A 23505-nucleotide genomic window follows, 5' to 3' on the forward strand; every position below is an offset into this window, starting at 1 on the left:
AACAGTGCTAATCATTTTAAGTGATAGATTTTAGTGGTATAAGGAGTATTATAAAAAAATAATTAATTAAATTTTGGACACTCTTCAAAATCATACAATAAGGAATATCTATAAGGCCCTAGAAAGTATTGTTGTTCAGGTCATAATAAATGTCAGATCACTTTATTTTGATAAAAATAATGAAAACAATATTTGGTTTAAGGAATATGTTCAGTTAATAATACGGCAGTTGTTGGTATTTTCATATATTTTATCACTACCTCCTAAACATGTATTGGACAATAACAAAACAATACAGAAAGGGCAAGGTCCAAAGTCACTAATGGGAAATGGGATAGGGTAAAATTTATTGGCCGGTTCGGAGACATACTACTTGGTTATAGAGGTCATTCTATGTTGCTTACTGCTCTGGCATAAATCTTTCCACTGCCCCACACTTAACTATCCAATCCACTGGCCAGGCCAAAAGTAATTCCCCTAAACTGCTCTTCTATTGCGAACTTCTTTGCGCTGTCTTTGCGGTGAACCCAGATTGTGAGCAGACTTGCTCGTTAACTCAGGGGACTTCGTCATTACGTACTATATGAGTTAACAAACTATGAGATAAGTCGAATTATATATTAAATACATCATTACAGCTATGCTCACTTGTGTCCACCCTGTCTATAATCATAAGGTTCAGTAGATGATAAAACGAACTGGTATACATTTATTTCCTAGTATCTTAAAGGTCTGGTATGAAGTAGTTACATTTCAATGGACTAAGATCATTCTTAAAATTTCGATTATACCACTTATGTATTGCTTACGTTAGAATTGATTACTTAATACAGAATATAATAAAACTCTAATGGTCAAATATACTTCAATAATCATGGAGCCATAAGCTATGTTACTGTTACGCAATTTTTGTCTCCCTGGATATTTTCAACAAGCAAACCGCACGGCTTCGCGATTATCTTTTTTTTCATCAATTTTAATCCATTAATTCGATACCTGAAGGAAAAGAATCTGTTTAGTGAATAATATAGCTTATTTATAAAAATACTAAATAAGTACAGTACATATAGTATTATAGTTTCAAATAACTAAGCAGCACAATGTATGCGAAAGAAGTAAACATTGTTTTAATCTGTGTCTCTAGAGCCGACTTGTACAGTGTAAGCAGACAACCAACTTTTCCACAAAATCGATAGAGAAGTTTTCTCTAAGAGAGAACAGAGATAGAGACAGTCAGCCGTACATGCTTTGGTGGTGGGGAAATGTGTGATTGTCTATAAAGGGTTTAAATTCCACATGGTAATTTTTCTCAGACTGTATTTTTGTAACTTAAGAATTTTACAACGAACAGTAAAACCTACGAATAAAAGTTAAATCAGTATCAAGTACTAAATTTAAGATCGATTTGGCTTCATATGACAACTTTTAGTCTCTTTATCTCGTAAGCTAACGAGTATACCAAATATTTGCGTGCCTTAGGTAGGCTTTAAGTGTGGAGAGCTCATATTTTAAGTTAAATATTTTTATTTTATGTTTATAACCCTTGCGATACCCCTTTATTTCAACCTACACCAAAACTAGTGCGCCTGTTGATCGATTAGTTTCTTACCAGAAATTGCTGTATTAATTTCTCAAAAATATAAGTTGTGTTCTTGTAAGGAAAATTTCTTTCATGTACAGAACTGTTATTTTTTTACTATCTACGCTTATATATTATATAGTGGAGGTTTAATAAAATATAAGCAAAGGGCATTGTTACCTTATTATGCCCAGTAATTTGTTAATATCTACATGTAGCGCTTTACTATTGAAGATTCTTGGAACAATTTAAAATAACCTAAAATCAGCGCGCGGGCTTCGGCAGCACCGAATGTAAACGAAAGAAAGAAAAACATCCCTCGAGATTAGTACCTATCAGTAAAATATCAAATTCTAGAGGGGCTGCTGATCAGAAATATAAATTGAATTGTAATGGAAAGGCAATTATGTACCGTGCAAAAAACTTAAAATAATCATGTGATGCCGCGCGGCCTGCCGTAATCTGGATTCTCGAGAAAGATAAGATAAACAGCGACCAACAATACCGACCGCAATACCTGGAAATGCTTGTTGATTAATGGAATGTTAGTTCTGTCCCCCCACCCCCCCCCCCCCCCACCCCCCCCCCCCCCCACCCCCCCCCCCCCCCACCCCCCCCCCCCCCCACCCCCCCCCCCCCCCACCCCCCCCCCCCAAGAAAATAATGGAAAGAGAATGGGAGAATGAATGGATACTAATATTTTATTTAAGCACCCTACGGTGTTCGTCGCGGTTATCAAAGCAAATCATCGCTAAAGCAAAGAGTAAGGCTCAATTAAATGTGACCAATGGCTTTGCCATTATGGAGGATTTTTATAGCTTACTTTACAGTTGCAGCCGCTCTGTTTATGCGTCACGGACATCATCGCCTGTGGATATCTTCCGCACTTCCGTTACAGCCGACATTTAACAACGCGTTCTCTCATTTTGATAAGCATAACATTCATTAAGCGTCAATGCCTTCAAATTGAACCATAACCATTTTTGATCCTATCAAATGTCACTTACCCTACGTTGTTAAAATGTTACTAATGTGTGTAAGCATGCATAGACATATCTGTGTCTTCATACACGGCATTTTCCAAATTTAAAGACGGGAGACTTATTTTTTAATATAATATTTAATTTTTCATTATTAAACCAAACAGTTTCGTTCTAACTAATTTTTATAAAGACTGTAACTGTATATACTAAAATAAGACCTGTATAAGCCCATTAGATGTAAAACAACTGTAATAAATTACATAGTTAATACATCATTGTCCTGCCATCTCCCCAGCTAGAAATACCATAAACTTGAATTTTTTTGATGACTTAAATAAATCCACATATTTGCTCGCGTAAACTAGAAATTTCCTCTTTATGCACATGAATTCTAAATTTATGTACAAATTATACTTAACAGGTTTTTATATAACAAAGCATTTTACATATACCTTTCCCTCCTATCTTACAATTGCGCTTTAGTAAAATAAGGAAAATCACTAGCCATATGTGTAACTTTTTTATTGCACAGAGTTGTTGATAAAAAGTTAACTTTAGGTATTTTGTATTTTCATGTATTTGTTCATAATACATTGATTCTTTTATTAGACAGTGTCATAACCTAAATTAGCTCTAAGATTTACTTTGAGATGCCTGTAATCTGGAAACTACTAGCTAGCGTTACATAGTAGAGACATCTGGAGGATTGTTGGTATAGAGTTATTGGAGAAGTTTATAAACAAAGAGCACTCATTAGTTATCATATAGTTAGCATCTACGAGGTCGTATAATGATCTCAAGAGATTGGTATCACTAAGCTTACCTCTGCTAGTACAGTAATCAGTTTCATAGGTCAGGGGCCTCCTACGAGGATTTGTTTCCAGGTGTGGAGAATTTTATTTCGGAGTTTCAGGAAGCCAGATGATCGCAATGGCCAAAGACCTTTTTACAGGCCTGTAAACTGTAACTTTTAGGACTTTAAAGCTGCAAACTAAATAGTCCTCGGGTTTGAAGTCATCATAAGGTCAACAAGTATTAGAAGATAAAGGCATAATAAAATGATAAGATTAAGGCATAATAAGAAGATAAAGGTTCGGCCTTGGTGTTTGAGGTTCGAAACTGACTTCAAAGCTGACGGGAAAAATCAAGCTAGACATTTTCCTGCCATATACGAAGGCGAATGAATTGCGATGCTTAACTAATTAATATTCTAATTCTGTGAAAATAAGCGTTGCAGAAGTCGTTCTGAAAATAGTCGGTTTCAAAATAGTATTGTTCCCCATGTGCGTATTTAAGAAAACATTAGCTTTGATTTTAGACCAAATTCAGTAAAAAGATTCGCATCATTAAGTATCTTATCTTTATCTTGTTCAATTTTAATTTATTCAAGAACATATTTTCATTACGTTATCTGTATTTATTATTATTTTAAAAATGAAAAAAAATGTTTGTAAACTCAGATCAACAAAACCTTTTTAGCAAGTTAGCTACTAGATTCATGTTCAAGTAGAATTCCGTTGTTGTCCATAGACTTGAATTTCTGAAATCTGAGAGTTCTAAGCATCTGGTTCCTGAAAGCCTCTGAAGTCATTTGACCTACTGGCTATTTGGCTACTGAAGTCGAGCCAGTTTGTTTGCCCCAGTTGAATCTCTGTCTACCCTCTTGAAGTTTTCGGGTAAACACAGTAACGACTTGGTCTCTGGAACCCTCCAGCTTTTTGTGTTTATGGCCAAGTTTTCACTTGATGAGTGGAATATGGATTGTGCTTGGATCTAAAAAAGATTAGAATTTTACGTCCTATTGATTTTGGTGAGCGTCTCTTAAGGAAAGTAGTACTACTAGAACAAAATTCAAAAAAATATAATTTTGGGTCAACTATTAAAAATCTTGTGATGTAAACAATTGTTTTCTTTCCCCTAAAGTTTTTTTTAACTCCTCTTTTATAGTACACATACATACATGTCATTGCTGTTTAATGATTATATTAGATCACTACTTATATTGGTTTAAGTAACGTTGTACATAGGTCGAATAAAACCGAATAACAGTGTACGAACTTTCGTAAAAGATGTTCTTTTCGATTTTGTATTTGAGATACTCTATGAATTATACAATTTCCGAACAGTAATCATACTGCAAATAACAAATGTGACCATGAATTCGAAATAGTGCTTATACGTGTGCTGCTTATCTGAAGTCAAAAAAAGGCGTGAACTTAGTAACATTTATTGTAAAATGTTACATTTACTATATCCTATGCATTACTAATATGTCCTCTCTAATAAGATGGTCAGAAATACCATAATCAGTTTTCCGCCAATAGCTGATTAATCTTAATACAAAGTACATTTTCAAATCAATTTTTTTAGTTGTAGCTCAAAAAGAATTTTTTGTGGCAATAATAATTTAAGTTTTTTTAAAAGTTAATAAGAATGATTTAAATATTGCAATTTCAATATAATGATTTTTTGTTATTTACAGTTAGTGACAAGATATCGGTAGGCTAACATTACGTTTCGAGATCTGCAATATGATCTTCTTCCTCGCACAAACGAATAACTAGCCTTATACCATAACTACAGTCTAGGCTAAAATAAACACACCAGAGCATTGTGATACGCATAAGTCAGGAAATCGCAAACAATCGTCAATTACACTAAGCACACTACCTTTAAGACATGCAAGTTAATAAAATGAAACACAAATTATTTAAACCGAACTAGTGAATAGGTTACAAAGGTTTCCTCTAAACAAACTTACTTTTAGATCTACCGTATCGGCGATCGTCACGGCAGGAGGAAGATGGTACAGGAGTGGGATTCTTTTATTATTGGTTCATTCTTTACGAATTTTTCAAAACCATATTTGAGAAAACTTTAAGATTTCTTGCTTGTTAATTTTTAAGAATTGGCAACCAAAGCGGCCTGATCGGTTAGTCCGCTTATAATCCTGAAAAATTGTGTTCCATCATCATCCTTCCTTCGTCAAAAACAAACTTTAAATAAAGGCATGTTTTGTTATAATGTTATATTCAATTGTATACTTTATAAACTGGTATACAGTATATTGGAATAGTACAATTTCACTTTAAACTTAAAGGCATTCACGGATTTTAACTCTTGTAAAAGTTGCGCTGTAATTTAAATTCATAAACTCAACCAATTCACATTTAGACTAGAATTATTTTAAATTGAACCGTGAAAAATTTAGGAAGTTCTTTTTTGACAATATCATATACATGTTCACGTTTCGTTCCTAGTAGCTATACAGTTAAACAAAAGTAGAACCTCTATTCATTCTAAAACTAAGATGGGAATAATATTTAATAAATTCATAACTTCTTATCAGCTGTGTAGTCTTACATAACCAACCAAAGCGTACACTCCATGTAACATTCTACTACAAAGAACACTATATCTAGCGATATTACGTGCTCCCTTTTATTTAAGACTATGGATGACTATTTATTATCCGAACATTCTCATCCTGCCACACATTCAGCGGTTTATTCACAGAACACTTGAAGCGAATAATCATAATACTGCATGACCTAGTTGTGCTTCATAAATGTAATGCTGTTCGTATATCCCCTATTTTTTTTAATGAAGTACACTTTCTCTTGCCAGTTTCCCTTGATGGCACCCTGCCAGAGTTGTTGGTCAAATTTTCATTGTACTTAAAGCATTTGGCAAGTTGAGGAAATATTAAATTTGGCTCCGATGACGTTTAATACCGGCGTGTTTTCTGTCTTTAAATGAATATGTTTAATCGAAATTATGTAATGTTTTCGTAAAGACCGATCACACATATTGTATTAATGGCATTTTATTTTATCATTGCATGTTTTGATTTTATTGAAAAGTGAGTGCATCTAAGCTAAGATTTTATTTGTGTGAAGAGTAGATTTCATCGTTAACGTCATGGGTAGGAGAGCGACTTCAACACCGCACCAAGCACTCTTGCTATTTTAAGATTTTCAGTGAAAAGAGTAGATTTCATCGTTAACGTCATTGGGTAGAGAGAGGCGACTTTCACCGCAGAGAGCGACTTCAAACACCGCACCAAGCACTCTTGCTATTTTAGATTTCATTTGTGTGAAGAGTAGATTTCATCGTTAACGTCATTGGGTAGGAGAGCTGACTTCAAACCGCACCAAGCACTCTTGCTATTTTAGATTTCATTTGTGTGAAGAGTAGATTTCATCCGTTAACGTCATTGGGTAGGAGAGCGACTTCAAACCGCACCAAGCACTCTTGCTATTTTAGATTTCAATTTGTGTGAAGAGTTAGATTTTCATCGTTAACGTCATTGGGTAGGAGAGCGACTTCAAACCGCACCAAGCACTCTTGCTATTTTTAGATTTCATTTGTGTGAAGAGTAGATTTCATCGTTAACGTCATTGGGTAGGAGAGCGACTTCAAACCGCACCAAGCACTCTTGCTATTTTAGATTTCATTTGTGTGAAGAGTAGATTTCATCGTTAACGTCATTGGGTAGGAAGAGCTGACTTCAAACCGCACCAAGCACTCTTGCTATTTTAGATTTCATTTGTGTGAAGAGTTAGATTTCATCGTTAACGTCATTGGGTAGGAGAGCGACTTCAAACCGCACCAAGCACTCTTGCTATTTTAGATTTCATTTGTGTGAAGAGTAGGGGGGGGGGATTTCATCGTTAACGTCATTGGGTAGGAGAGCGACTTCAAACCGCACCAAGCACTCTTGCTATTTTTAGATTTAATTTGTGTGAAGAGTAGATTTCATCGTTAACGTCGATTGGTAGGAGAGCGACTTTCAAACCGCACCAAGCCACTCTATGCTATTTTAGATTTCATTTGTGTGAAGAGTAGATTTTCATCGTTAACGTCATTGGGTAGGAGAGCGACTTCAAACCGCACCAAGCACTCTTGCTATTTTTACGCGTTTGGAGCATTACTGATCCGTCTCAACATATATTAACAAACACCGGTAGCTGGTACAGTAAAAAAAAAACAAAAAAAGGAAACACGTTAATTTATCTGTTTTACAAATAAACCTGTAGGGAACAGATGGTTGTCTGCAAAGATATAGCAACAGCGCAGCGTCTCAATTATCATCAGACAATTTATTTTTGCGGGTTTGTTGTAGTAAATGTTACAAAAATTGTTTTACGTTTCTATTGGTTTCCGAAATGCCTTAAGTGATTATGTCGAGCATGCATCAAAATTAAAAACTGATAAATATGTGGAATTGAACGCGTTTTAAGTCATACTTAACGACATAACAAGTTGTATGCGGTATCGGCTTGAACAACTCTCCTTACACTCGTATTGAACGGTCATCCTCTTTCATACAGTGGGACAAGGTCAAACATTTTGGACCAACTATTACAAAAACTCTTAGTTGGGCCGATAATGTTACTGAGACTTGTGGCAGGGTGTCTGCTGGTATTCATAGTCTTTAGCAATTTGCTATTTATTTACCCTTGAATTTGAAAGTAATGCTAGTGAAGACCTGGTTTTCTGCCATTTTAATTACTGTAGCGAAGTTATAAATGACATGACGGTTGAGCTTTCGGATAGATTACAACGTGCTCAAAATTATTGTGTTCGCTTTATCTTCAACCTTGGACGATAGGACCATATAACACCCTTCATCAATCAGTTACATTTGTTTAAAATTGCATCTACTCCGTCAGTTCCACATTCTTAGGATGTTACATTCTATTTTGTATAACGATTATTCCCCTTCTTATCTGTCTGAACGTTTTTCTTTCATTTCTGAAACAAGAAATTGGAATACACGACGTGGAGCCCCTTTCTTGTCTATTCCCTGTTCATAGATCATCTATTTACTGTAGATAATTCACAGTCTCCGCTTGTCGACTCTGGAATAATCTCCCGGATCATATCAGAGGTATTCGTAGTCGGGAGCGGTTTTGGGGGGTACTTAAGGTCCGTCTGTTTCGGGCCTCTTCGGGTTGACGATATCGAGGCATAGGGTATGGGACGGTGGCTTTGTATGAATGGTGATGGGTGAATGTTTGTTAATTTATTTTTGAAAGTTCTATTTTATTTATTTATTTTTAGTTTCATAAAGAAAATTCTTTTAAATTTATTATTTTATATAAATATAGATTATCATTTTTGAATGTAAAATAGTAATGTAGAACTATATAGTACAGTACAGTTTATTAATTTATGGTTAGATGTAAGAGAGGACTTAATAGTCCTAACCTCGCCAATTGAGTATGCTTTTTCGTTTTATTCAATAAAGATATTTTTTATTTAATTTTTGTATGCCTCTTTTCGTTTCAGATGACGTGCCATGTTGCCTCGTGCAGTTATGCAATATTTCTTCAGTATTTCACCTTGTCTGATGCTGATCCAATTGGTTTTTTCCACTCCTTGTTCTGTGCAGTCACATGGTTGGTAACTTGCTCTAACCACTCTGAACCCTCAGGGTATATGGTTGAGTTGTGAAGTACAAACTTATTCTGTTTTTTTATTCATTAACAGGGTGAAATTAACGCTACATATTGTTTAAATTGTATTATTTGTATATTACTTAACCTTTTTAGAAAACCGACAAAAATATAGATTCCAATTCTCAAAACATGGTTTTAATTGTATTTCTTCAATAATAGAAAAACAACCGAAAATGCATTAAAAGTTAAAAATCATCCATTGCCAATAGTAAGCGTAAAAAAGAACGATAACAGTAAGTAAATAATTTCTGATATATTCCGTGATACTGACGGAATGAACGCAAGTTGAAAAACAAGTTGAGGATAAGTAAATGCACTTTCTTTATCGAAAACAATGAAGAAGATTAATGGTTGTCATATCTCTTCTGTATTGAACACAGCAGTTTCAACAAGCTCGGTCTGATGATGACGCAGTAGTTTCTTTCATTAATTTCACTAAAATGTATCTACATTTCCAATCTATATTCTAGGTTCTTTTATAATTTTATTCTAAATAGCACGAAACCCCTTTCGTTAGTGTAACTGGTTATTAAAGAACTTTGTCAAACAATGGCTAAACTAAGAAAGTTAAGATATTTGAGACGATAATTAATTACTAATGGGTGGAAGAAAATGGTTTAGCCTAAAGGTCTGTAAGTTTAAAGATACTAGGATAAAATTTTGGCTTTATTATAAATATACACCAACATACATTCAAACGATAATTTTTACAAGACTTTACAGCACTGCCCTGAAATCGGTACTGATATATGTTTATTTGAAAGGATTCCATATGTTTGGCTAGCAATGATTTGAAACGTTTGGAATCGCGATATAAAAGAAATTTTGTGGAACGTACATATGGTTTAAAAAAAATAAAAATAAAACCATAGCCTTCTATTAAAACGTTCCATTTGGACTCAAATTTTGTCAAACACAACAAAAATTATTAGCATGACTTACAACATACAAACATAAAACACTAACATACTCATATAAATTAGAAGCTAAGCAAGAAAAAAATATAAATGGCTGCAGACTATAAACATACTTATTCCCTAACTTTAATTATAGCTTGTAAAATCAATTTAAACATTTCTGAAATGTTCAGAAAATTTTAAGTTTTGTCCCCCTTTCATTAGACTAACATGTTTAACTATGTCCACATGAAAAAATGTCATATGGTTTTTCAGTTGCTTACAGATTTGGTTATTCTAAGATTTTTCTCTTTGCCGTCATGGCTACCCACGAGAACTAACGTAAGAATGTTCGCTAGCTTTCAGCTAAATCCCATGGGGTGACATGCAACCATCATCGATTTAGATGTTGCTTATGTAAAAGTGAATATTCATGGAAAATTTTAAGTAATTCGTACTTGATGTATCCTTGTCCTTTAATGATACTTGTCCAGTCTCTCGAGGGATCAAGTTCATCTAGTAGGTTCAGTTTAAAAGGAAGGTTAAATTTTTTTAGATGGATTTTAATACTTTTCTCATAAACTGTATGAAACTAAGTAAACCACATAACATAATGGTAGAATCTATTGGTGTACAATGCATATAGTGTACTACACGCCTATCTAGTATGATGTACATATAGAGCTAATATAGGTGTACAGTGCCACCGACACTAAGAGCCTCAGACGATTTCTGTAGCTATGCTATATTCATCAATTAGTGTGTGCATAGTATTTATACTTAGTGTAGCTACATTCGTGTATGGATTGATTAGGAATTCTGGTTTTTTTTAACACTGAAACGGTTTGTATTTTTTTTTCACCGTAATAAATCGCCTGGTCTGAATGCCCGTTTTTATAATAAAATGTGAAAAATAAAAACTTTTACCATTACTTAATGTTCAAACAACGTAAATGGATATCGATGGGAAATAGATCATTTGATGGAATATATGAAGGAGACTTGGTGGGATGCTCATAACACTATTCACTTACTCGATTAAGATATATGATTACAAATCGTAAACTTAAATAAGCTTCTTACCCAGTCATTAAAACTCAGAAGGCATGAATTAGTCGAGAACCCCGTGAATGGTCTAGAATGACCAAAAATGGCGAATACTCCACGATTTGGAACAACTGTAAAGTTATTAGCCTCAGTCCGTACTTGTGGGAAAGAACTAAGTCTTGTTCTGGCCGCAATGAATTGTTATCTTTTTAGACCAGGCACTAAACTAACAGCTGTCGAATTGCTTTATACGGCAGGAAGTCCTTAATAAAAATTACAATTCGTGTTGCCTCAGAGCTATACCCATTGTTGTTTTGTAGATAGAAGCGACTAATACTTAATGTGATTTTTTATAGTTACATTCACATCCGAACTACGGTCTCTCTGATAGCTGTGTTACTTATCCTGAATTACGTTCCTACCATATAGTTAAGTTGGCTTGTAAAACTACTGACTGTCTCTATAGTTAAGTGACCTGAACTGGTTACGGACTGATATTTATGAAATACGGTAATGTCTAATAGTTACATGACTTTAGAACTTCGGCCTCATTCTCATAGTTTAATAACCTTTAGATCTCGCTGTTCCGTCACATTGCTGCGAAACTAACGCTTAGTTACCTCGTTACCCTCGTGACATTTAGAAGTTATTTCTCGGGACAACGGGATCTTGTTAGATTACCCAAGGTTAATAAATACATTTTCAGACATTGCTTCCAGTATGTACCGGTTTGCCTGGACCCAAGTGCGTTTTAATAATAGTAGCCATCAGCATCTTAAAATTATTCAGGATCTTGGGCGAAGTTTTGTTAGAAGCTTAAGATCTGGCTACTTGAGGAAAACATGAAAGCATGGAATTTCTTTAGGAAGTGTTTGGTAATAGTGCAAAATATCTAATTAGATCAGTTTTGATAATCTTTTTGTAATCTTTGTAATTATAGTCTTACGTTATTATTTAATGCATTGTCCTAATATTACTGCTGTTTTATTTTACTTATCTGTATTTGAAATTGTATTTTTATGTTGCCAATGGCGCTGTGTAGCGGGTACAAAACGGTTATGCAAGATCCACCCCCCCCCCCCCCCACCCCCCCCCCCCCCCACCCCCCCCCCCCCCCACCCCCCCCCCCCCCCACCCCCCCCCCCCCCCACCCCCCCCCCCCCCCAACTGTTTCATAATCAAATTAATGAGGTTTGATGCAGAAAGCCAATAACAGTGACGCAATGTAAAAGTTCGTATAAGGTAGACAATTATACTATTTTTTCACACCGGGTAGGTGATTAAAAAGAAGAACATTTAATAATGGGGCGTAAGCTTTTGGAGGGAAGATATTTTGGCAGGTTCAAAAATTTACAAACACTTCGGCGGTTTCTTACGTATGTTCTAAATAAGTTATCTGCAATCTTACGATACCAAATATCTTCACAATTTTATCGAAAACAGAATTTTTTTTATTTTGTTAATTTACTGAATTTGGAATAAGTACGTGTCAACGTTTTATTTTCGCTATAAAAGTATGTTTATACCGTTATGCCTGTTTAATATACAGTACCAATGTTTTATCTATGTTTCATTTATACTTCTACTATTTTAACTCACGACGTATTTTATTTTAACCATTACCCCTTTAGAGCCCTATAGTGAAACGATCTTGATTTTTTTTAATAAGAACAATATAAAAACTTCTCGCACTTTTAGATTTTTGTTGTTTTTTTTGCAGCGCTATGGGTGGTCTTTCTGTTACAACAAATGATTCAAAGGATTCAAAAAGTTTTCTCTATTGTATAGTGTCTACTTTGTAAATATTAAAAATACAGGTATGAAGAACAAAGATTTGAGATATTTTCTTTATAACCTACAAAAATATTGAAAAATCTATAAAGTAATGTGTGCAAAACTGTATTTTTTTAAATGACAGATCTGCCCTAATTCTAATCTGAATGTATGGACGGATAAAGTTTTACGTTGTTCTAACGGAGCAACGATCAAGATGGTCAATTCAATTCAGCCAATGCATAGCTAATTTTAATGTTTAATGTTGTTGCCAACGATTACTAATTGTTGAAAGGTCAAGTTCACCTCACAAGAAATGATCAATTGTTGTTACTAAATGGTAACATAGATAGCTTGTTTTAATGTACGAGATTATAGAAATGTATTATAACGTTGCCATCAAAGGGAAGATATCAACTGTGAAACTGTCGGTATCGGGTTTCGATCACGCTAGCGACTCGCCATGGCAGTCAGGCGATCGTCTGGGACCGTTCATTATGCCCACTTCATCAATGCTGCAACGCCGACTGAACAGAGCGAATGCATTAGTACATAACACATCAGGCGATATCGCCATTTATGTGGCAGAGCGATTTGTCGTTAGTGAAAGGTTTAGGGCTAGGGGACGAGTTGCTTTAGGTTACAAATCAATAAATTCAGTGTGTTTTTATTAAGATGACTAGAACTAATAACGTGTAAACGACGAAAATAATCAGGCAGGGTTATTAATCTGCTATTTAGACATTCTTTGTTTGAAGTTTGTTTTTGACAATGGAAGGATTGTGAAGAAAACAACATTTTTTCCAGACATTTACCATTGTTCAGCGACACTAAAAATCAGTAACACTACGTTTCAGTTTTGATAATTTAGAGTTAGTGAAGTTGACAAACAACATCGTGGTTGTAATTTCTGACTTACGCGTGTCACAACGTTCTGGTATGATTTTTTATTTTAACGTAGTTCGTAATTATGTGTTAGGTTAGTTACTCACCTGAAGAAGAGATCAGATTGAAGAACTCGAAAAGTAGTGTTACTGATTTTTTTTGTATCACTGAACGATGGAAAATGTCCAGAGAAATACCATTTAGACAATTATATGGCAATATCTAATTGACGCAAAATTTTAGATATTCTGTCTATCTAAAACCGGTTTTTTTTTTAATGCTCAATTTTAATTTGCTACTGAAAATGGCCCAAAACTACTAAATGGAGGATTAAGAATAAAAGTTTTTTGTATTAGTAAAATAAACATACGTCTTCTTTATTGAAACCGCAATACAGCATGATTTTAAAAATTTGGAACGCCTTTATAATACACACTAATTTATTTTGCACTTTTAATTTTTACAAGGAGAAAAATAGCGGTGTCAAGCATACTAATATTACGTACAGTATATTAAAAAAACCTATTCATCAAATTGTGTTTAATTTTTTAGAGATAACAATAAAAGCACTAATTTTTTGGAAGGAGGTTTTTTTATAATTTGAAATTTAATTTCTTTGTTACGTGGAACTTTTAGGCTAGGTTTCTATTTATATTTTATTGATTTAATTTACATAGAGGTGGTTTATTAAAACGTAACATACAGTATTTTTATTTTTACCTTTAGTGGTTGGGTGTTATCATTTAATTTCTGAATTTTCTCAATATTTCATATTAGTAAAATTAAAACTTAAAACGTCATGTACCTTTTTTTATTTTTTTATTATAAAAATATATTAAGCGAGATATATAGAATATCCACTATTTATCTAACAGTGGTATTTCCTAAATATTAATCACATTGTTAGCTTATAATTTTTTTCAAAATCCAGTCTTTACGTTGTTAGTTTAAAATTCCTTGTCATTTACTTTAATAAACTAAAAAACCTAAATGTGTATTTAAATATTACGTACTAACTGTTACATAATATCTAATTTAAAATGTTCTAATATTTTATACAGTTTATCACGGTAAAATTCCTTTAAGAGAATAAAAATAAATATAAAGGGCATAAGAAGAAGAAGTCTAAAAAATGCAAACTTTAACTTTATGTTTGTCTTAAAACATTATTGTTGGTTTTTCTATCTTATACAAGTTATATCAAATACTTATATTCATTCAAACCAGTTTTGTAACAATTTAAACACAGTTATTCCACATAAAACGTTGTTTGAAGCAAAGATACATTGTGTTGGACAATAACGCTTCAAAAATAAGAGGTGCTAAACACAAAAGTAACGTTATAGTGTACGAAGCAAGCGGGTTAGGAAAAATCACAATGTTACGAATCGACCGAGCTGCAGCACCTGCAATATTAAACACATTTATAATCAAGCGGGTCACAGCACTTGTGGATACAGAGCAGATAGCACAGGGCCCTGGTCGCTGGTCGCTGGTCGCCACGGACCTCAGTTTATTTTCAGATATATTATTTATGGAGATCACCACGCCATTATGCTTGCTCTAAATTAAATCTCTTCAACAACAACAAAACCATTTTGAAATAAGGCTATTGTTCTGAATCTTTATCTTTTAATACAATACGTATATAATATACATATATATATATATATATATATATATATATATATATATATATATATAAACGCACCACAATACATTACTTAGGTATTTACTTTTAATAAACATAACAACTAACTCTTACTAGTTTGATGAGTGTACAGTACTGCAGATGAGACAGAAAAGAATTCTAAGTGAAAACTGGTTTATTTTACGATTGTTTGCGTTTACATTCACACACGATATAAATAGTTCTCCATGGTGGTAAGGTGTGTTGCATTACTAGGTAATATATATATATATATATATATATATATATATATATATATATATATATATATTATATATATAAATAGTTAGGAAGGACCACAATATTCGCTTCTAACTTACAGTGAAATTTACTGTAAAACGCAAATCTTTAGGTTTTATTAACTTTAGCATAGTAATATAATATTTCATAAAATAATACAACTTTCCCTAATAGAATTATTGTTTCATTTTTTAAAGTGCCTTTACACTGTGTTTGTATATCCTATGTGGTATTAAATATATGTAGCAACATATTCAATTTACTAAATATGTAATAAGATCATAGAAAACGAGTAAAAATACAATAAATTATAAAATAGCAAAGCAAAATATTTCAGTGTGTTGTTTTAAAACGATAATTTATCTACTTTGATATATTATATTTATAATTAATGATATTATGTGATAGTACTACCAGTCGATAATTCAAAGAATCCTTTTTTTAGATTATGTTTTTTGTATACTCAAAGTAGGTATGCGATTTCAGCTGTGGTGGTAAGGACAATAAAACATTTAAAGGCCCTAGACGCCGCCCCCCCCCCCACTACGGAGTATACAAACCAGGCAAAATTGAGAAAGTTATCGATTCAGCGTCAAGTTTGTATTGTGTTGAAAGCGACACCGAGTTTAAAACTATGGATCAAAGTAAAAATTCTATTTATAAAACTATATTTAGAAAGACACGCACTTCGAGTGCTTGGATCAATGTCCCTATCCAAAATAAAAATCAAATAGAACATGTCAGAATCAAACAATGTTTTACTATTGGGACACGTCAGTTACATACGGCGTGTCACTCCATCTGGGTACCACATCCACAGTTAATTCAGTGTTCTATAATATTACAATCAAACAATGTTTTACTATTGGGACACGTCAGTTACATACGGCGTGTCACTCCATCTGGGTACCACATCCACAGTTAATTCAGTGTTCTATAATATTACAATCAAACAATGTTTTACTATTGGGACACGTCAGTTACATACGGCGTGTCACTCCATCTGGGTACCACATCCACAGTTAATTCAGTGTTCTATAATATTACAATCAAACAATGTTTTACTATTGGGACACGTCAGTTACATACGGCGTGTCACTCCCATCTGGGGTACCACATCCACAGTTAATTCAGTGTTCTATAATATTACAATCAAACAATGTTTTACTATTGGGACACGTCAGTAACATACGGCGTGTCACTCCATCTGGGTACCACATCCACAGTTAATTCAGTGTTCTATAATATTACAATCAAACAATGTTTTACTATTGGGACACGTCAGTAACATACGGCGTGTCACTCCATCTGGGTACCACATCCACAGTTAATTCAGTGTTCTATAATATTACAATCAAACAATGTTTTACTATTGGGACACGTCAGTTACATACGGCGTGTCACTCCATCTGGGTACCACATCCACAGTTAATTCAGTGTTCTATAATATTACAATCAAACAACGTTTTACTATTGGGACACGTCAGTTACATACGGCGTGTCACTCCATCTGGGTACCACATCCACAGTTAATTCAGTGTTCTATAATATTACAATCAAACAATGTTTTACTATTGGGACACGTCAGTTACATACGGCGTGTCACTCCATCTGGGTACCACATCCACAGTTAATTCAGTGTTCTATAATATTACAATCAAACAATGTTTTACTATTGGGACACGTCAGTTACATACGGAAGTTGCGTGTCACTCCATCTGGGTACCACATCCACAGTTAATTCAGTGTTCTATAATATTACAATCAAACAATGTTTTACTATTGGGACACGTCAGTTACATACGGCGTGTCACTCCATCTGGGTACCACATCCACAGTTAATTCAGTGTTCTATAATATTACAATCAAACAATGTTTTACTATTGGGACACGTCAGTTACATACGGCGTGTCACTCCATCTGGGTACCACATCCACAGTTAATTCAGTGTTCTATAATATTACAATCAAACAATGTTTTACTATTGGGACACGTCAGTTACATACGGCGTGTCACTCCATCTGGGTACCACATCCACAGTTAATTCAGTGTTCTATAATATTACAATCAAACAACGTTTTACTATTGGGACACGTCAGTTACATACGGCGTGTCACTCCATCTGGGTACCACATCCACAGTTAATTCAGTGTTCTATAATATTACAATCAAACAATGTTTTACTATTGGGACACGTCAGTTACATACGGCGTGTCACTCCATCTGGGTACCACATCCACAGTTAATTCAGTGTTTCTATAATATTACAATCAAACAATGTTTTACTATTGGGACACGTCAGTTACATACGGCGTGTCACTCCATCTGGGTACCACATCCACAGTTAATTCAGTGTTCTATAATATTACAATCAAACAATGTTTTACTATTGGGACACGTCAGTTACATACGGCGTGTCACTCCATCTGGGTACCACATCCACAGTTAATTCAGTGTTCTATAATATTACAATCAAACAATGTTTTACTATTGGGACACGTCAGTTACATACGGCGTGTCACTCCATCTGGGTACCACATCCACAGTTAATTCAGTGTTCTATAATATTACAATCAAACAATGTTTTACTATTGGGACACGTCAGTTACATACGGCGTGTCACTCCATCTGGGTACCACATCCACAGTTAATTCAGTGTTCTATAATATTACAATCAAACAATGTTTTACTATTGGGACACGTCAGTTACATACGGCGTGTCACTTCATCTGGGTACCACATCCACAGTTAATTCAGTGTTCTATAATATTACAATCAAACAATGTTTTACTATTGGGACACGTCAGTTACATACGGCGTGTCACTCCATCTGGGTACCACATCCACAGTTAATTCAGTGTTCTATAATATTACAATCAAAACAATGTTTTACTATTGGGACACGTCAGTTACATACGGCGTGTCACTTCATCTGGGTACCACATCCACAGTTAATTCAGTGTTCTATAATATTACAATCAAACAATGTTTTACTATTGGGACACGTCAGTTACATACGGCGTGTCACTTCATCTGGGTACCACATCCACAGTTAATTCAGTGTTCTATAATATTACAATCAAACAATGTTTTACTATTGGGACACGTCAGTTACATACGGCGTGTCACTCCATCTGGGTACCACATCCACAGTTAATTCAGTGTTCTATAATATTACAATCAAACAATGTTTTACTATTGGGACACGTCAGTTACATACGGCGTGTCACTCCATCTGGGTACCACATCCACAGTTAATTCAGTGTTCTATAATATTACAATCAAACAATGTTTTACTATTGGGACACGTCAGTTACATACGGCGTGTCACTTCATCTGGGTACCACATCCACAGTTAATTCAGTGTTCTATAATATTACAATCAAACAATGTTTTACTATTGGGACACGTCAGTTACATACGGCGTGTCACTCCATCTGGGTACCACATCCACAGTTAATTCAGTGTTCTATAATATTACAATCAAACAATGTTTTACTATTGGGACACGTCAGTTACATACGGCGTGTCACTCCATCTGGGTACCACATCCACAGTTAATTCAGTGTTCTATAATATTACAATCAAACAATGTTTTAGTATTGGGACACGTCAGTTACATACGGCGTGTCACTTCATCTGGGTACCACATCCACAGTCAATTGAATTCAAAGATTTTTTTTTATATGTTGCGAGTTGGAGAATCTTTAAATATACAGTTTAATAAAAAAATATACCGATTTTGAATATTAAATTCGAGAAATTGTTTTTTAATTCATACACCAGACTTCTGTAATGAATTAAATAAGATTTTCTGAAGCAATAAGTTGTTCAAAGTGTAAGTACAACCTCATTCGTCCGGATTAATTGGGACCGGAAGTGATCCGGATTAACGAAACCGGGAAAACGTAAACAAAACACGATTCAACTTCCGGGAAGTACTACTACGCATATGTTTCAAAGCCACATTTTCCGCTGGCGTCGGCAATCGTGCCGATGCTATTTTTGGTCTGAAGACAATCATTCATCCTCATAAAATCCTTCAATCTCTCGAGGACTGTTTGTTTCTTATAGAACAAGAAACTGAGAAAGAACACCAATTCCTAAAAGGGCCTTTGCACTTCTTCTTGAGTGACAGAATATTTTAATGGATAAGTTGGAGGTAGCAGCCTCTTACAGTCGAGATCCATGAGGAAATATTTTGGGAAGTAATCTCAGTCATACCTCTTTAGAAGAAGGGGAAGCCAACTCTGTACCGACCTCTCCAATCAAAGCAAGCAGGGAGTAGCACACCTTTATGGCTAGGCTAGCTACAGCCCTTATCACCTTAGGGAGCCCTAACAACTCCAACAGCCAACACCCGCACTAGACTAGAACTAGAACGGGTCTGAGATAGCAGGTTCAAATCCTGTCTGTGACCGTTGCTCTTTTTATCAGTACTATCAACTCGTACTGTATCGACTCTCCCCTTTATTCTATTTGATAAGATCCTCGCACAGGCTAGTGGCCCATGATGACGGACAGAATAAGGCTTAAAAGGGGATCGGCCTCTCTTTTTTTTTAAATTTATACTTCTTTCTTTCTGTAAAACTAATCCGGATAATCCGGATAAACAAGGTTGTACTTTTTATAGTACCAAACTTAAAAATAGTAAATGCAGATCTGCTTTACAAACACATCTAAAATTTATTATTTTATTAATCCTTATTTAAGTGATTAAATAAAACACCAATTTAAAATTTATTTCATGCAAAAAGTGGTAATTTAGTTTGATCTTTCTCTAAGAACCAACAGACACATGCACAGTTTGCTTTTTTTTCTTTAGTTCTTCAGAAAAGTAAGTATCGTCTTTTAATAGAGATGTATTCTGTGAAGGGTGATTATTACTACGAAACAAAACTGCATATAAATAAAAATACTTATAAATAGCGATTATAAGCAAATTACATGGTAAGGGTTTCTTTGAAATTATAAAATACAGGGTGAGGCAGAAAGGATGAACGGTTTTCAAAAAAGCAATATGTCGTTACCTGTGCATAAAAAAACATTTATTTACAGAATAATATTCACATGATCTTACCATTTTAGACAATTAATGTTTGAAAACAACATCTGACAGGTGACGGCCGTTTTCAGCGATGCACTTTACAAGCCGCTCTCGGAAGTTGGCTTCTACTCTTTTTAACATTGCCCTGCCAATTTGTTCGACTTCCACACGAATTGCTTCCTTTAGTTCTTGAAGTGTACGTGGTTTATGCTGGTAAACACGTGACTTGAGGAAACCCCACAAGAAGTAGTCGCACATGGACAGGTCTGGGGAACAAGGAGGCCAATCAATGTCACCAAAACCGAGAAATGATGCGACCACGAAAAACAGCCCGAATTGCTTCCATTGAATTTCTTGCTGTGTGAGCTGTCGCCCTGTCCTGCTGAAAACCATACTTGCCGGATAGGAATACGTTTTCTTCTTAGTTCAAGTATGAAGAATTCAGTGAACATCTGTCTATAATTTTCCGAGGTTACAGTTACAGTGGTCCTGTTGTTGTCTTCAAAAAAGTATGGACCAATAACTACTGTACTGCACACAGCACACCAAACTGTCACCTTGGGACAGTGTCATGATCTCTCATGCATTAATTTTGGATTTTCATCTGACCAATAACGACAGTTCTGTTGATTAACGGTACCATTGAAATGAAAATGTGCTTCATCTGTCGTAAACAAAATGATGTTTTCATTTTGGTCAAGTATGGTCTTCATTTCTCGAGCAAAATTTAGCCGCTTTACATAATCGCCAGGATTCAATTGTTGAACCATGGCAATTTTGTAGGGATGAAATCCTAGATCGTTATGTAAATACGCCTTACTGACCGATTACTGACGTTCAGTTCAGAAGAATGTCTCCTAGCAGATCGACCAGGACTACGGAGTATGGCTTGCCGAAATCTTTCCACATTTTCTGGAGTGCGTTCATGGCGATGAGCCCCTGGCGGTCGTTTTTATTCATCACTGTTCCTACTAAATGAAATGATTGAACCCAACGTAAAATGGTGTTACGAGTGGGGTACCAGTGTACCAGTGTTATTTCTCGCAAGATTGAAATGACGATGAAACTCGCGCTGAACTGCAACAATACTCTCATTATTACGAAAATAACTGTCGTAAGTAAACACACGGTGTTGCACACTCCACGACTCCATGATGACGACTAAACAATGACTAGACAAAATGGTATGTTCTACCGAACACATGGCCACTTCAGTCGCCCCACTCCCACTACCCAGATCAGAATACTATCTGTTCTAAAAACATCCATCCTTTCTGCCTCACCCTGTATTTAAAACATGTTTTATAGTTTTTCCTATGCTTCGTTATTTTATTATTTTAATACAAATTAGTGTCCCTTATAGTTTTTTTATAGGCCACACGGAATGAAGTCGTTTATCACCATATAAAAAATGTTTATTTGAGTGAAATATAACTGTGGGAGATTTTGGAGACAGACATGTTTAGTTAATACTCTGGGAATGTCTAGAGATATCTGTCTCTAGGTACATTCCTAATGCTGAGGCTGGAGATATAACATTATCAGATTTGGGCAGTCTTGTATCTCAACTATCCGTTGCCCCCTAGTTATAAACAAGTTGATGCTCTGGGAATGTCTAGAGACATATGCTCCTAATGCTGGAGCCTGGAGTTACAGCATTATCAGATTAGAGCAGTCTTGTATCTCAACTACCCGTTGCCCCTAGTTATAAACAAGGTGATGCTCTGGGAATGTCTAGAGACATATGTTCCTAATGCCGGAGCCTGGAGTTACAGCAATATCAGATTAGAGCAGTCTGGGAACCCAACTATCAGTTGCCCTGAGTTAGATACAAAGTTGATGCTTCGAGAGTTCAGTAGAAAATATTAACACGCTCATGTACATTAGTAACGGTTGTGATTACTGAGCATTCATAATCAGGAATTATTGGTCATTCATATACAGTATTTGACGTGGAACTGGAACATATACATTTTAATAAAGGTATAAGTGTTACTGTGAGTACGGAGGAATTTTATAGAATTAATTTTAGCATTGGCGATTATAATTTGAATTACATAGAATTACGTAAATTTAGAGAAATATATTAACTCTGTTTATTCATTATTTTTATGTTTCTGAATAAGTATATCACATTATGTTGTCAGGCAATACGTTTAAGTTCACATTATGTTGTCAGGCAATACGTTTAAGTCCTTTTGAGTTTTTTAACTTGCGTTATATACAGAATTATTAATTAACCGATGGAACTTTTTTACATATTTTTACAGTATTTACTGTACCCATTGTTTTTGACGTGACAACGTCTTAAATTAGGTTGCGGCTCGGAGTCACTCATGAAAAAGTGTAACGCCCGGTAACGTTACGATGCCCGTCCAGTGGGTCCGCCGCACGGGATCCGCACGGGATAAAGCAGATAACTGTGGGTCCGCCGCACGGGATAAAGCAGATAACTATGTTTATTCGTGAAAATGTGGAGTGCTTAGATTCGTCATTTACAACAACTACAACAATAAAGGTAAATAATTGTACATTGATATTTCATTATCGTAAACTATGATTGATTGATTAATTGTTAGATTGACACAAAAGTTGAGAAACTGAGTTTATAGGTTATGTCATACTATTGACAAATGTACAACAATAAAGGTAAATAATTGTACACTGATATTTCATTATCGTAAACTATGATTGATTGATTAATTGTTAGATTGACACAAAAGTTGAGAAACTGAGTTTATAGGTTATGTCATACTATTGACAAATGTTGATAGTGTTAAGTAAATTATTAGTTTAAATCACTCTGCAATCAATCGTAATTCAGTCGATTGAGAAGAAACAGCGCGTATTGCTAGTCAAACATTTAAAATAACACATTATAACCTCTAAACTGTCATAACA

This window comes from Homalodisca vitripennis, chromosome 1 (assembly GCF_021130785.1).
Source record: "Homalodisca vitripennis isolate AUS2020 chromosome 1, UT_GWSS_2.1, whole genome shotgun sequence".
Lineage (NCBI taxonomy): Eukaryota > Metazoa > Arthropoda > Insecta > Hemiptera > Cicadellidae > Homalodisca > Homalodisca vitripennis.